Source organism: Pseudochaenichthys georgianus, chromosome 11 (genome assembly GCF_902827115.2).
Source record: "Pseudochaenichthys georgianus chromosome 11, fPseGeo1.2, whole genome shotgun sequence".
Classification (NCBI taxonomy): domain Eukaryota; kingdom Metazoa; phylum Chordata; class Actinopteri; order Perciformes; family Channichthyidae; genus Pseudochaenichthys; species Pseudochaenichthys georgianus.
Window position 1 is genome coordinate 27,846,015 of NC_047513.1, and position 15,768 is coordinate 27,861,782.

General features: G+C 43.7%; 1 protein-coding gene across 1 annotated transcript in view; it reads right to left on the reverse strand.

Moving 5' to 3' along the window:
- The window catches only part of col8a2 (collagen, type VIII, alpha 2), a 50,719-nt gene extending 35,601 nt beyond the window's left edge, over window positions 1–15,118 (reverse strand). Inside the window, exon 1 of the mRNA XM_034094032.2 lies at window positions 14,723–15,118. The gene's annotated coding sequence lies outside the window, so the exon portion shown is untranslated. The remainder of the gene's footprint in view (window positions 1–14,722) is intronic.
- Window positions 15,119–15,768: the final 650 nt, after the last annotated feature.

Sequence of the window (15,768 nt, forward strand, 5' to 3'; positions counted from 1 at the left end):
ACATGGGAGAAACCTCAGGGAAAGCAACAGAGGAGGGATCCCTCTCCCAGGACGGACAGACGTGCAATAGATGCCGCGTGTAAATTGTGTATGTTTATTGCTACAGTAGCTTGAAATATGCAACCGGCCTTCTCGACAGCAATCTGTTGTTGTTGTAAGCCCCTTGGAGTTCTTTGTATCACTCCCACTCAAATTGGCACGAGATACAAACTGCAACCAGATGGAGGACTTCTGCTATTGTTTTCCAGTTGAGCAACACCGTGCCAGCTGAGAGCATCACTCACCAAATCTGAAATCAGTGCTCTTGGATTGCATTCAGTACATACTGGAAATGGATTGAATGTCAAGTCTTTCGGTCTATTGGCTCCCCTCTTCTCACACCCAAGCAAATGAGAAACACCTTTCTCCTATTTTTCCTTTTGAAGTGGGAGATTTTTCTTGAACATTACTAAAAGAACACTTATGAATGTAAGCCATCAAGTTGAAATATGAAGGTCTGTCCAGAGCCAAAGACATGACTGCCTGCAGCCCACAAACGACCCTGACATGACTCAAAGTCCGGCATATGTAAGTTGCCCACAAAACCTCTCCTTCCTTTCAAATCACTCATCTGCTGCTGAGAAAGCATAACTCTGGCCCGTCTGGCCCGTCTGACGCGTATCTGCAGCTCGACGCTGTATGGTTTGGAAGCCAGCGTGTTTACTTAGGTTCAGAGAGGGACGAGTGAAAACCCCAACATTTCTTTTTCTTTGCTAAACAAAAAGAGATGGGGACAGGAGACAAACCGTGAGTTGATAAACTGTGTGTTGGAGGTGAAGGTGGTGCGTGTTAAGAGCGAGGTTTGTGGTAGGCGAATATAAAGGAGAACAAGTTCATACGTCTCCTGTGAATCAGAGGTAATGGCTTTTGAATGGTCTGTAAAAAATGTCTGAGGTCTGAGTCTGAGTACATTAGTGAGGCTGGGGGTGCATGGGTAAATCTAGGTGATAAGCAAAACTGCTTCTGCAGGGTGCAAAGAGCAAGAGTTCCTTACAATCACAAAAAGTATAATTTCTCACTTAAATTATCAATTGGAATACCACAAAAAAACTCTATTGCTGTATTGTAATATAACGGTAAAAATGTTATAGATGAATATCTTAAAACTATGTGAAACCAAGCTATCTACAAGGCTAGATACCACTAGAGGTAAGTAAAACAAGGATTTTGTTCAAGTACAGTGAAGAGGTATGAGTACTTGCGTGCTTTAGAGGCTGACTGAAAAAAATGAACACAAGACATTAAGCCGCGGAGCACCGGTTATCTGACATCTCAATCGCCGTGCTCCATATTTGCACTCGCTCCGCTATGCTAACACTGGTCAGGATCGCGTGGTATGAGAAAGCTGTGTTTAGATGACTTTTCACAGCAACAGTGCAAATACACATAATGCCGAAATAACAGTCGTCGGAATGCAACACTGCTTATGGGGTTGTTGGCCTTGGATGGAGATTTAAGACTGTTAGACAAACAGATCAACTCCCCTCCAAACCTTCCTGTTACATGTCGGCCTGGCCTGTCACGTTTTCAGAGGAGGTTGTTATCTGACGGTAGTCCAGGGTCTCAAAGGAAAGGGTGGGGGTAAGTGAGTCAAACAGCAGTTGCATACAGGTGATGGATGAAACATGTGGTCGCTATAAGCACTAGCAAATCGCCGCAAGGTGCATCGCAGTGGTCGAATGTTTCCTGGCAACAAGTTGTCAACATGGGGTCAATGTTTGGGAACTGTGGTCAAAATGGCAACCCTGCCCTCATGCCTACGGAACTGCACTGGTGGGAAAAATCGCAAGTTTAGCCCATGCAGGGAAGAACTGATTACTGATAAGAATGGCAGGAATATAAACCCTTTGCACCTTCCTGCTTGTTCTGAGTCATTTCCCAGACTGGAGAACTCAGTACTCTCTCACAGAGAAAAGCAGGGCGGGAGAATGACATAAAAAAAAATGTGCAGACTAAAATACAAACATTGTCTGACTTAGTTTCCTTGTATTTTATTTCTACTACCCCTTGTTAATACCGCACATGCCAACATTTTCTTTGCCTCGGACAACACATCATACGGGCTGCAGTTTTTCTTGGATTGACTTAAATGGCCCTGGAATTGCTGTTTGAATGAGAGGTGCTGCTGCCTGTCCTCTGGGTGTGCATGTATGTGTTTATACACAAGTGTGTTTTGAATCCAGAACCCTTTTCCATCAGCGATGCCAATTTCACCCACCCGCCAAACCAACCCCTCCAGTACCAGCCCTCCACCCCCACCAGTTCACCACATCTCCCACATTGGTCACACTCATTTCTGCTTGTGTGCGCTATTTCCCTCCTTCTTCATCCACAATGTGGGGGGAAAACACAATTGGCCTCTTACACTCATAAGGTAATGGCTACAATTTGCTTATCGCACAGTACAGATGTGAAAATAAATGGAGTCTAGACTGACAATGGAGACAGAACCCTTTCATCTGGGTTTTAAAGTGGGTTTCCCAGAGCATCAAAAGTCAACAGAACAATGTTCGAAGACACTTTTGAGAAAATGTTCGAGCCTGGGCCAGACTTGATTTCTATATCTGTAGATCAGTTGGTTTTATCGGCCAACAAACGTCACCATCTATTACTCTGTCTGCCTGTCTGCCTGTCTGCATCTCTGCGTATGCTCCCACCAACAATAGCCACACGTTTACAGTCTGAGCTTCCCTGTTATTGAAGAAAAATGCAGTGAACGTGATCACAGACACATTCCAGACGCCCTTTATGGAGTGAATGATGAACCCGTGGAGAAACGTAGAGAGAGAAGATGCAGGGAGGACATAGGATGTAGTGCAGCTGAGGTTACAGATGAGGCATGACAACACTCCTTCCTCCCTGGAGCTTTGAATATATTTTGTAGACAGAAAGCAAGGCTATTTGTGTTGCAATTTCTTCTCTTAGCGATAGACAGAAAAGACCTGTACGCTGTATCTCAGCAAAATGCCAAAACGGCTAAAGAACCCAATGGAACACGTGATCAAAATGTACCAGACTGAACTGAATCCACCAACAGACTGAGACTGTGAATATGCTGTGGTGTCTGGCAGCACTGAGAACTATTTGGACAATTTTGGACTCGGGCAGCATATCAACTAACTTTTCTTTTCCCCCTCCTCTCTGAATAATGGTAATGAGAGAAATCAAATGGGTAAGGACAAAGCGGTAGCAGTGTCACACGGAGGGGATTTGCAGATTTATTTATTCAGACGCCATACGGTGCATTCTTCAGGGTTTATTTGGTTTTGTATAACTGATCGAGGAGGAAAGCAGCAGTGAGAAACCAGACAGCTTCTGTTTTGTGGACTGCAGTTTCCCTGCACACAGTAGATATTTGACAACCATTGAATACAGAATGTGTATCTTGGTGTTTGTGTTTAAGAATAATGGCAGTCACATATCTAAAACAATCCGCCTCTCAGATTCTTGAACTCTGAATCCCTTTTCTTTCCAAACCTATCACCCAGCAAGAATGTCGATATTAGACGATTCAGCAAAACCACATTATCTCGACCTCTCTACAACGGCACACGATGTTGGCAAATGGTGAGGTGTGGAATGAGACGTAATTCCAAGGGTTACTGCTGGGATATTTTTTTCCCAACATATTCACTATGATACTACAAACCAAGAAGAACATCTGTCTGGCTTGATACAGGAAATTGTACACACACTATGGACTGCGTTTTGTTGAAGTTTCCATTGATTTCTCTCTTGATATCAGAATCCATTGGTACAAAGTACAGATGTGTGCAACAGAAACAATAACCATCTTTAGGCAGAGCTTTGCCTCAAGTCTATCTGACTATCATCACTGTGTGCATGCTGGGAGATACATTTTGACAAGCCAAACTCCAGAGGAAACAGCATGACACTTGTTATCAGCAGAATAAAGCATGGGAACAGAAGGAGACACAACACAGAAATGTCAGCAGACCTGGTTTTCTGATCAGAGGAAAGGCCCCCAATGCATCAGGGCACTGTTAGTGCGTACTGTGCTGACTTGGAGAGTGTTGATGGGGTCTGGATTACACATTGTCGCTACAAGAGAATGGATTGAAGCTTGAGTGTTTCCCTGCTGCTTTAGGCCTGGCTTGTCTTCTCAAGCATCTGTCAAGACAAGATGTCCTAGATCAGTGGTTCTAAACTGGTGGGTCGCGGACCCGTTTCGAGTGGGTCGCGGATGTGTGAGTGAAGAAAAAAAAAAAAAAAAAAAAAAAAAAAAAATTGGAATGCTTTTTTTGGGGGGGAAAGTCAAACTTTTATTTTGAAGGCCCGATTTTCTAACGCTGTGCAAGCAGTCGGCGTTGGACTGGAAGTACCGGAGACCATAAACAGTTTTGAAAACTTCCGTCACGTAGTGATCATCTTCTCAATAAAATATCTTTGCTGATGTTTTTTCGAGTCTTCTGGCCAATCAGAATCAAGATTGTTGCCGGAAGTCCCCACGGAGAATAACTTAGCGGTAGAACTCTTCTTTATACATCCATGGGTACAACTTCAGATAAAAATTAACACATCATGAAATATGACCCCCGGTTTGATGACTGACAGGTCACAGAACAATGGGGGCTATCTACCCTTACCCACAATTTAAAGTAAGTCACACAGACTATCTCCTCTTTGCTCTTCTCGCAGCAAGATGTCAGAACAAGTGAAAAACAAACAATGGCATGACATATTATTAATATGTCGGGTAGTAATAGATTTATTTGTTTTCTTCTCAGAGTGTACCAGAATGCATAGTTTACGTTAGTATTTCTAAAAATCTCCTGGGGGAGAATCCCCCCAGACCCCTTGCTGGGGTTGGGTTTTCAGTGGGCCTTTTTATATAATTCAGCTTTGATTCCATCATCTCATTAAACCTTTTTAAAAAGCATACTTTAGTTCTGTGAAGGGATATAAGGGATATATGCACTGTACTTCACTTTAATTAATCTTGTATGCTGAAAAGCGTATATATATTACAGCACGTTTTTTTGTTGAATAGATTTGAGTGCTTCAAAATGTTGGGTCGCGATGTATTGACCAAGTAAAAAGTGGGTCCCGAGGCCTGACCAGTTGAGAACCACTGTCCTAGATGATCCACTCGCGGAGAGGTATTAAGCACAGATCTATGAGTCTACTATTTAACCATTTCCATACACTCAGATGTCTGTTTTTATACTGCAAATGTAGACAAGGCTCAAACTTTTTAATTTGAATCAGTGCCTTTACAAGCCTTCATTCAAGATACAAAAAAACATAATACCCATCATATATATCATTGGTCCTTCTATGCTTATGCTTAACACATTTTAATATTCAAAAAATATATACTCAGATTAAAGAGGTTGTCCTTGGATTTAGGATTGTACATCCATAGAGTTTTGAGACTTGTACCTGGTATGGCTCAAGGTCAAAAGATGCTTGTGCCTACATTTCCTATAAGCCTAGCTTAGGGGAGCATTTTAATTTGGCATAGTCATCTGACTCATTGTTTTTGCTCAAATATTGCTTGCTCTAAGAAAAACAATATTTTTGAAGCTTCGAAAGCATTTTTGCAGATGGGCAATTTTTCCAGTCTAACTAATATCAATCCTCTATATGTCTTTTCGCTGTCTCTCAGGTTTGATTTAGCAGGTTGTCATATGGCAAGGACATCGCATTCAGGACACATCCTCTAACTGTGACGATTTTGCCGACATGTCTGCATCCCGGTCTTCCTCCTCTGCCTCCTTGTTTCCCTCCCTCTTCCTCCCAGACCACGAGGGATAGAACATGATGGAAGACAGCGACTGAAGTAAAATGATTGGATTATCGTGCTAAAGGAAAAATGACTCTGTATACAAGCTACATAATAGAAAGGCAGCGCTGTTTAACTCAAATGTATCTTTTAAATCTTCAAAACGACCCAGACGTTTGTCTCCCTCTAGAGATTACCGGCATAGAGAGTTCAGCTGATTGCAGGAGTGCTGCTGTATTACTGAGCTTGTGGCTCAACTTGAGAAATGGGTTGGGTGTTCCCGACAGGGTAAACAAACATTGGAGTAGTAAAGATCTGCGGCGAAGTGAAGCAGAGTAATTCATGTAGGAATGATCTGTGTCTACGAGCAAACAGACGGCCCCTGAATGTTTCTGTTGACACTGGTTCAAACCCTCGGCCAGATCAAAGTCGCCACATGGTCGCTACAAACTGAGTGCTACTCAGACAAAGCTTATTTTCTCTCTTCTTCCACCTTCACATCTTTTATAGGTTTTCACCTCTCCTTGCCTCTTCCCCGCAAATACCACCCCTTTCAATGTTCTCCTATCCCCATTTTCATCACGCACCACTTCTCCCAAACAAACCCATAGCCGTCCCTTCCTTTGTAACTCTTCCCGATGTTTCCTATATCCATATCACACTTATCCCACATGTCAGGAAGACCTCGGTTTGTGTGGTCTCTGCCCCGCTTTAGGTCCAGCTCGGGCTCCATTGGGTTGGTTGTCGGTCGGCTTGCGTTGCAGGCCAGGGAAATGACCACTTCTCTGGTTCAAATTAGTAATTTTTTTTTTACTGGCTGCTCGGAGAGGAAAGAGTAGGAACATCGAGGAGAGAGAGTACATAGCCATCTGCAAACCACATGAAAGTGAGTGGTAATTGATTCAAAGCCCTCTCTAATTAAGTATTTTGTTAGTAAGCCAAAGAACATCTTCCCAAAAGCGGTTTTACTTCTGTAGCTTTCACTGTCCAACAGACTGCAATGGTTAACACCAGGTAGGGAGGGAGTTTTGTTTCCGTCAGATTATCTATCACGCATGGTTTATCCACATTTCAACTCAGGTCACCTAAATCGTTGACATAGTTCCCTTCTGTGTTGCTTTATGCAACTAAAGATGTGTTTCGACAGCCAACAGCAGCTTCCTAATCTCTCTAATCGTGTTCACATACATGGAGATAACATTGTACCAATATGGGGAAATTATCATGAGCTGAATGTTGTATTGGATCGCTAGAAATATACTTTGTGTCATCATGTTTTTAGGAAAACACTCCTTGCCCCCTTGCATGCTTACTTATGTTACCCCTCAAACAAATCAGAGTGAATGCATGATGGAAAGGCAAACAGTGAGGCTGTCATCCAATGAGCATACTGTGTGTTTGTCTTAGTCTTCACTGTATAGCAGTTTAAACTCCATGAAACTAAACTCCACTTGTATGCCTCCTAAATTGTTGGTCAAATCAACAACCCTTCCTGTCCTGTGGAGCATGAAATAATTCTTCTTTAGCAGCTTCTTTAAGTACTTAGGAATGCTGCCAAACTGCATTGCCTCTCCTGTCAACTACCGGAAGTATTACATGTATTGTCCGGATAAACAGAAACAAGAGAACTGTAGTTAAGACCATATACACACACACACACACACACACACACACACACACACACACACACACACAATGTGGGTTTCACTCAGTACAGCACAGCTCACAGTGTTCACCTCAAACGAGCTGGAATGAGCACAAAGTTGCTTTTACATTTTATCGTTTGCTGCTGATTATGAAAATAAAAGCTTTGAAGGCCTTGTTGTGTTGTAGGCTGCCTAATGCCTCTGAGCGTTTCATTATGAAACATGTTACTCAATGGGCTCAAAGTCTGCACAGAAAGGATTATGTTTCTAAGCCAGGCCATTTAAAAGATAAAGTCTGAAAGAAACGGCACCCTACATTGAACAATCATGGGATACTGTAGCTGTGGATTTATTTTTATTGTATTTGTTGTCTTGAATTTAGATTAGTGGCATGGTAAATATAAATCAGTGGACACAAACCACTGGTGTCCTTTGCTCTTGAGATGCGTAATACAGAGTGACACAGAAAGAAACAAGTCAGAAGCCTGGGGTGGTCTACCTCAAACACATCTCTTTGAGGAACAGCCTGAGCCAAGCTAAATATGAGGTGTTTATCTGGGCTGTAAGTGGTAACCTGTGCCAGTTTGTTTAAGGCTGAAAAAAGAGGGCTCACAGAGGTTTGTGGCCATGTGGTGGGCACCTGTAGTCTCATGCTATTAAAATACTGAACAGTGATTTCTATATGAAAGGACATCGGAAGCAGTTTCAGTGTGATTGATTTTATATTATGCTGAGTGGCATTTGCATAATCATGTGCTAAAATGCCAATGTGTTTTTTTACAATGAGTACTTTTAAAGCAGATGTTCTAGTGAATGCATCACCATTTAGCAACTAAAGAATGTCCTAAACCGTCAGAAGTTCTGATGTTATTTCGCAAAACAGATCAGAAAGGAAAGTGAGTATTGCACTTGCAGTCTTAAAGTTGGCAAAACAAGAAGCTAGAATCAAAACTTAAGTTCTAACCCCCTAAACGCACCAGGAGCGTCTGCGCTGCGTTACGGCGGCGCGGCGTTACGGCCGCGCTGCGTTACGGCGGCGCGGCGTTCACAAAGATCGCGGCCACTCTAATCAATGGGTGCTATTCCACCAGACGCGCTGCGCCGCGGCTCGAAGCGTCCCAGAAGCTCCTCGCCGCAAGGAATTTCTAAAATATAGGATGAATCCTATTTTTGACGCGGCGCAGGCAGGAAGTGATGAAAATCACCTTGTTGTCTGCTTTGCTGGTTGAGGGGGTGCACCCAAAACCGGCTCCTTCTCCTCCCCCCCACCACCGTCTTTCAAGTAGGAGAATACATGCCAGCGTTCTCCTCCGGTTTACAGGCACTGTCAATTATATATATATACAATAATTATGATGATGAATGCATATTTTTTTACCACTAAAATACAGCAACACATCTTTGATTCATGTCGTTTATAACTGGAATATTACAATTATTATTAACTGTGTCTGTAGTCTACAACACAACAACATAGGAAATAACAACAATAAACCCGATTTAAACAGACACAAACATAAACCATTTAACTACGTAGCCTACTACTTGTAGAAGTACAAATGTCCAGGAAATATTCCAAAATCAACAACAACTGCGAGGCTGCACACACGACGCTCCGCTTCCGCAACGTTTTGAAACGCGCCTGGTGTGATAGGTCGCAGGAGGAGGTCGCAGGAGGAGGTCGCAGCGTGGCGCAGCCGCTCCTGGTGCGTTTAGGGGGTTACAGTGTTGATTTGATGTATATATATCCAACTGTTTGCTAACACCTTTGCGAATCCACTTTATAAGGTGTTATTATATCAAATGTAGGAGTACATCTTGTTCTGCTGCCCCCAAGTGGCCAAAAAAAAAAAAATATGCCTTAAATATGCCATTAATTTAAAAACAAATCTGTTACAGTTCTTTTTATATTGACTACTTCAATTTCCTGGAATATATACAAAAAGTTAACATTTGTAGGAATTGTCTGCGAAGCATGAAGCGACCAAGAGAGGCTAATTTGCTTAGCACAAGGATTGGAACCATCTAGCATAGCTCTTCCCATAAAAGCTCAAATAAGTCAGCTTCTAGCATATTTAAACTTCACCAAACAACACATTATAACTTATTTGTTTAATTAGAACAGCATTTTAAGCATAAACAGGAACCATTGTGGTTTAAATAGAGTTTACATGTCGGAAATTCTCTTATGTATAGTGAGATAAATAAGAGGTGCATGCAGAATGCTAAATATCCTCTAATATAACTTCAAGCAAGCCAAGACTAAGACTATAACATTTTTTTGAACTATTGCTCTAACAGTTGAAGTTTTACTATGAGGGACAAAACTTGTTGATATATGTTAGTTGCTGTCTGCTACTGAATGTCATTGAGGAAAAACTCCACTCTGTTTGAGCACAGAGCACAATACATGTCACTTAGTAAAGCATCCATTTCCTACCTCAAAAAAAATCTGGCCCAGTGAAATAAAATGCTTTTTTATTATCCTGCTCCGAGGGAACCATAACGCCACAATAACCCCAGACTCTTCTCTTTTTCCAAACACCTACGCACACGTCTAGATCAAGCTCAGACTGAACAATAACAAAGTCTGGAGCTGTTCATATGGTCTCTCAGAAGAGCTGTTTCCAAACCCTTACTCAATATTGACCCATCGGAGAAAGATATATCCATCCTGCATCTCAAGCGAAATAATACAAACAAACAGCTGGCTTTGGAAGTATATCTGTCACGGGATGAAAAGAAAGATAATGTGATTGTTATACCGAGGAGCTGACCCCTGTAAAGAGCTGGCCCAAACGTCCTGCTTTTGGAAGCCCCAAACAAAACTCTTGCCAGCCGGTGAACCAATGCATGAGGGGGAGCGGACAAAAAAAGGAAAACAAATAATCCTACATGCATGTACTGTACACTCAGGCTCATTTGTACCGCTACCTGAACCAAGCAAACATCAAACAACTTCCATTTGGCTTCGCTCTGTGCTACTGATTCCATGTTTCCCCTCAAAACTAAGACTGGTCAGCAGTGAGGTCACACATCCTCAGGAGATGCAAGGAAACTCCTGCATCCAGAATTGCAGCTAGGAAAACGCAGCCTCAACAGAATAAAACGGGACGTTACAACTTGGAACAGCACTATTTCTGGATGAGAAGTAAGCCATGTTTGTTCCTGTTGGACTCTCTTTGAAAACGCAAGCTGCCTCTCAAAACAAGCTCCAGCACACCATTGGAAACATATAGATTTGACTCCAGAAGACATTGCTCAATACGTGTTTTGTCCGTGGCTTGGTTGCTACGCCTTGTTCAGGCCTCACTGACTGGCAGAAATGCCTGATGTTGGAGAACAAGGTTGTTTTACAGCAGGCGTCTTGAGCCCAGTAAAGAGTCAGATTTGATTCGAGGGGATTTGTAGCGTAGACAGTTATAGTAAAAAAGGTTGTAAAGGAAGGAAAAAAGGGAACAGGGAACAGGGACAAGAGAAAATGGCATATTTAAAGGGGGGAAATGTTTCCTAAGCGTGCCTGTGATAAGTTGCCTCTGATAGCTGAAGAGGTTGTGTTGTCAAGCCCTCTGAGCTCGGAGGCCCGGCTGAGAGTGAGCCACTGCTGACAGAGTCAATGGGCTCGCTCGCTCGCTCTCTCTCTCTCTCTCTCTCTCTCTCTCTCTCTCTCTCTCTCTCTCTCTCTCTCTGTGTCCTCCTGTTGCTGCCAGCCCAGTGGAAAAACTCCCTCTGGTCCAGACACAGTCATGAGAGAAGGATAGCGAAGTGGGAGCCAGATGAACACCGAGAAAGAGACAGACTAATTCATTAGATAGTGACAGAGAGGGAGAAATAAGTGCATTAAGTTGCTAAACTTTGAAAACAGAACAAAAGCGTTCTACTGGTTTCCTACTCCTCCTGCTCAAATGTTTCCTCAAGGCTCAAACAGCTGACTGACATCCACACATATCAGCTGCCTGTGGAGGCCAATGATGATGTGCACACAAGCTCAGAAAGCATAAACCGGGATGCTAAAGCAAGTAGAGGGAGACAAGATGCAAATCTTCATACTGCACGCAAAAATATGTTTCTGTCTTTACTCTCTCTGTCTTTTTCTTCTCCCCCTCTTAGCTGAAAAAGAAATCCAGCTTATTAATCTTGAATGTTATGGTCCAGGCTCTGATTAAGACCAGGGCCTGCATTCTGTTTCCACCGCCCTTCACTGCAATTCCTCACTCAGTATATCAGCCGCACCAGTCAGTTAGTAGGCCTTATAATTCGTGCTGAAAAGTGTGTGCGCGTACATTGCGTGTGCTGTAATTGCAGACATGGTCTTCCGGCCTAAAAGAAAACACACTCTTTGTTGCTAAAGCCATTAAAGGAGTGGCCTGTTTTCACACTCTTTCCTGCTGAAGATAAAGTACCTATGAAACAAAAGTGGGAATTTCTGTGTGTGTGTGTGTGTGTGTGTGTGTGTGTGTGTGTGTGTGTGTGTGTGTGTGTGTGTGTGTGTGTGTGTGTGTGTGTGTGTGTGTGTGTGTGTGTGTGTGTGTGTGTGTGTGTGTGTGTGTGTGTGTGTGTGTGTGTGTGTGTGTGTGTGTGTGTGTGTGTGTGTGTGTGTGTGTGTGTGTGTGTGTGTGTTGAAGGTGTTTGGGTTCCATGGAAGTAAAGGAATAACTGTGTGCTTACTTTTCCTTAAGAATGAGTGGCATTCTCCTTCATTTCCTGCTCACACGGGCTTGAGACTGAGAGTAATAGAAGCACATGTGCACTGTAATACACACACACACACACACACACACACACACACACACACACACACACACACACACACACTCATAACAAATATGCACTTAAATACTATTAGGACAATTCAGGGAAGTAGGCCTATCACACACACACACACACACACAATTGTAAATGATAGATGAATGTTTTAAGAGCGTATTGTAAGTGATTTGAAAGATCTTAAAGAAGAATATAAAAATAAAGTTTGTCAATTGAAAATGATAAAATAAGTTAGATGTATATAGTTGGATTGGTGAGTTCAATTATTCAATAAACACAAATGATGGAAGTGGTTTTCTCCTCACTACGATGACATGTTTTTGTGTGCAACATTTACCTGCCTGGTATTCTGCCCCCTTGTGGCCACACAGTGGGAACTATATATTTGCCAGCCGCAGAGGGGTGAGAAACAGGAAAGGCATCAACGTAAAGACAGCTCCTATAACTTAAATTAAACCCCTTTTCACTGAGAAATATTTTTTTTAAAAGGTCTCTCGTTTTCTTTCACTCTTTTCACTTCATGTGTCTCTTTGATTTTTGAGAAAAAAGTGTTCTGAAAATGAGCTCACAGAGAAGACCTTGTTCTTTCACCTTGACATCAGAACAAGAAATATTCTCAGAGCTTATGTTGAGTTTGGCGTCTTGAAAGTCCCAAGTTCAACACGTTCTGGCCTATAAAGCAGTTATAGCGAGAGTCTCCGCGGTGGTTTGGCAGTGTGCGCTTGTTCATCTGTTGAAATGTGTGTGCGTCAGGAGTGTTAAAACCATGTAGGTGTTTGTGTTGCACGGGGCAGAGAGACGGTGTGTGTGCCGCAGTGCATCCAGCGTGACTGTTGTTTGTGCATGGTCGGTCACGCTTCGGCACGTTGCATCAAAGGCCTCGATGGGCGGCTGGATGGAGGCGGTTAGCTGCGGTTAAATAATGTTCCGCACACACAAACACACTCGACCTGCTCTTAGCCACCAGTGACTACGCAAGTGACCACTGGAGAGTCCCAGTCATTGGCATGGGTGTCATGGTTACAGAGCAATGTTACCATCAGTCATGTGCCAGCCCTGGACATTGGTGCCAAGAAAAAGCTCGTGATGCAGAGAGGAGCATAAATCTCCTGACCTATAGGTACTTTATTGGAAATGAAGAGAGTGTTGGAAGCTGACTGGAAAACACTAAATCTAAGAGAGGCCCTGAACTTTATGAGCAAATACTACCTTGAACACTAAAGCAGACACTGCTGCTGCAGACCTGAGAACTCCTGTCGTACCTCACTGCCAGGGGGGAGAGTTCACGCTTAAGTGTGTATCCATTCACCCTCTCCCCTGAAAGGATTGAGTAACACCATTCGATACTAACACAGATTAGGTCACCTCGGAGCGTGCATGTGTGGCTGCGCCGACGCACACACAGGTACACATTCAGTGGACTTTGCTTGCTGTAAGCCAGCGAAATAAACGGGTGCTGCCAAATGTTTTTGGATTTCAGAACTCCAGCACACTGTCTTCTCCAGACTCCCCCCCCCCCTCTCTATCTACACCTCTCTCTCTCTGTGTCTCCCTCCTTCCTTCTTAAGAAAGCATGCTGCTGGTGCACTGAAACACATGTGATTGAAAAAATGTATCTCCTCAGCGAAGAGAGCACTTCTATTTATTTTAGCACACATTCTTGAAGCTTTACTGATGTGGTCTTTTCCCTTTCCATTTCGGCTCATCTCTTTCTGTCTCTCTGCCTCTCTGTCGCTCTGAGGATACCTGGGGACTCGCTGCTATGTGTCCTCGTTTCTGTTTGCGATGGAGGGATGTCGTTACAATGGAATGCAGCGTCGCTTGCCAGAGGCGTCACAGTGGATGGACAGAGTGAAGCAACAGGGGGATGAGGAGGAACGAAGAGGAAAAATGATAGGACCATGTGTCCAATTTCAGTATTCCTGTACCTCATACATTCCACTCACTAAATGAACTTTGATAGACTCTCAGATTAATAAATCTATCAAAAATCATACAGTCCAAAATAACACTGCTTTAAAGACAGTAATCAGAATATCTGAGCCAAACCCACTGTTCATATCCCACTACCCCACTGCCCCACCCCTGTACTCAGCCCAGGACACACCACGCCCACCCCAACATCACCAGTGAGAGTCGTAGATGTTTGGGACTAATGACGTATCAACAATGTCTACACCCTACCTGGATCAATAATCACTACCGTCACTCATCAGGGTAAAACACAGAGGACTCCTACTATGACTGCAGAACGAGTCAGGGAACAGGTACAACTGTAATATTGCAATCAACGTCTGTTTGTCTGGAGCTTGGTGAGCAAACTGCACCGGTTCTGTTTAATCTGCACTAGTTTAGGACCGAGGAGAATTAAGCAAGTCCCATGACTAAGATATTGCAACCTGTTTTCTCCTTCTGTTTCTTCTGGCATCTGCTACTGCAGCCACATGTGATAAAAGAGCGAACACGGCAGGACACAAGGATGCTAAAAGAGCCTCAGAGAAAAGTGAGGGCAGGTAGAGCTTACCTTTCTCTCCTCAGAGCGTTTGAGGGGCAGGGGAGCACTGGTTAGGGCAGCGGTAGGTGTGAGCTTCAGGTGGGTGTCTCTTCTACCTCCCTCCTTGCTTCAGCCACGCGTGTCTCCCATGGGATGCGATGGCATCAGATAATCAATGAACATGCAACCAAAAGAGATTGTACCCTGAAAGGTCCAGTACTGCTTACAAGTGCAGGGGGGGAAACAACCAAAAAGTAAGAAAAAGGTTATTTTCAACTACAGGTGGAGCGAATTATCTGTTTAACTTTTATTCTCTGCCTCAGGCAAAAAACAAAAAAAGTCCATCCATGTGGTTTCAGGCAGGGATGTTGAAATGAAGCTCGAGGATGAAAGTGAGAGCAGAGCAAAAAGTCCTCTCTGTGCCGTCTTCAAGCCGTCCAGAAGCAGGTCTGAGGAGCACCTTCCCAATCTGTGCGCTCTCGCTCTCCAGGGTGGAAAGTAGGAGGGAAGGAGCGAGGGAGAGAGAGTGAGTAACAGTGGAGTGAGACTCAGTCAGTCAGGCAGGCAGCAAGGCAGTGTATATGGAGCTAAAGGCTGTGGGTCCAAGCAGCACTCCCAGGACTTATAACCAGGGGCTGTGCACCTCGCTGCTCCAATCTCCCTGGCTTACTCAGCGATCCCTCTCCCACTGGCTTATTTTGGGAAAGACAGACAGGATTGTTCATTGGGTTAAACCCCTTCATACAAAAAGCAAGTGTCTGTGGCTGCTCTGAGGAAGGAGGGGAGTGAGCAGGATGGGGTGGGGTGGCGGCAGAGAGGGGTGGGGTAGGATGAAGAGGGAACGAAAAGAGACCCAAAGTGGGGAATTCGGAGGCGTCTCTTGCTCATGTTCTCCCTCCCTTCACTCTCCTCTCTGTCCTAAACCTACCTCCCAAGAAACCACCCTGCCCTTTATCCTCCTGCCATGCAAACACACAAATCATCTACATTTCAACCTGGAGATGTTGGCAATAAACACCCCAGAGAATTGAATCCTAAAGCCTCACACAAACTTCTCTCTTTACATGCCTTGTAGC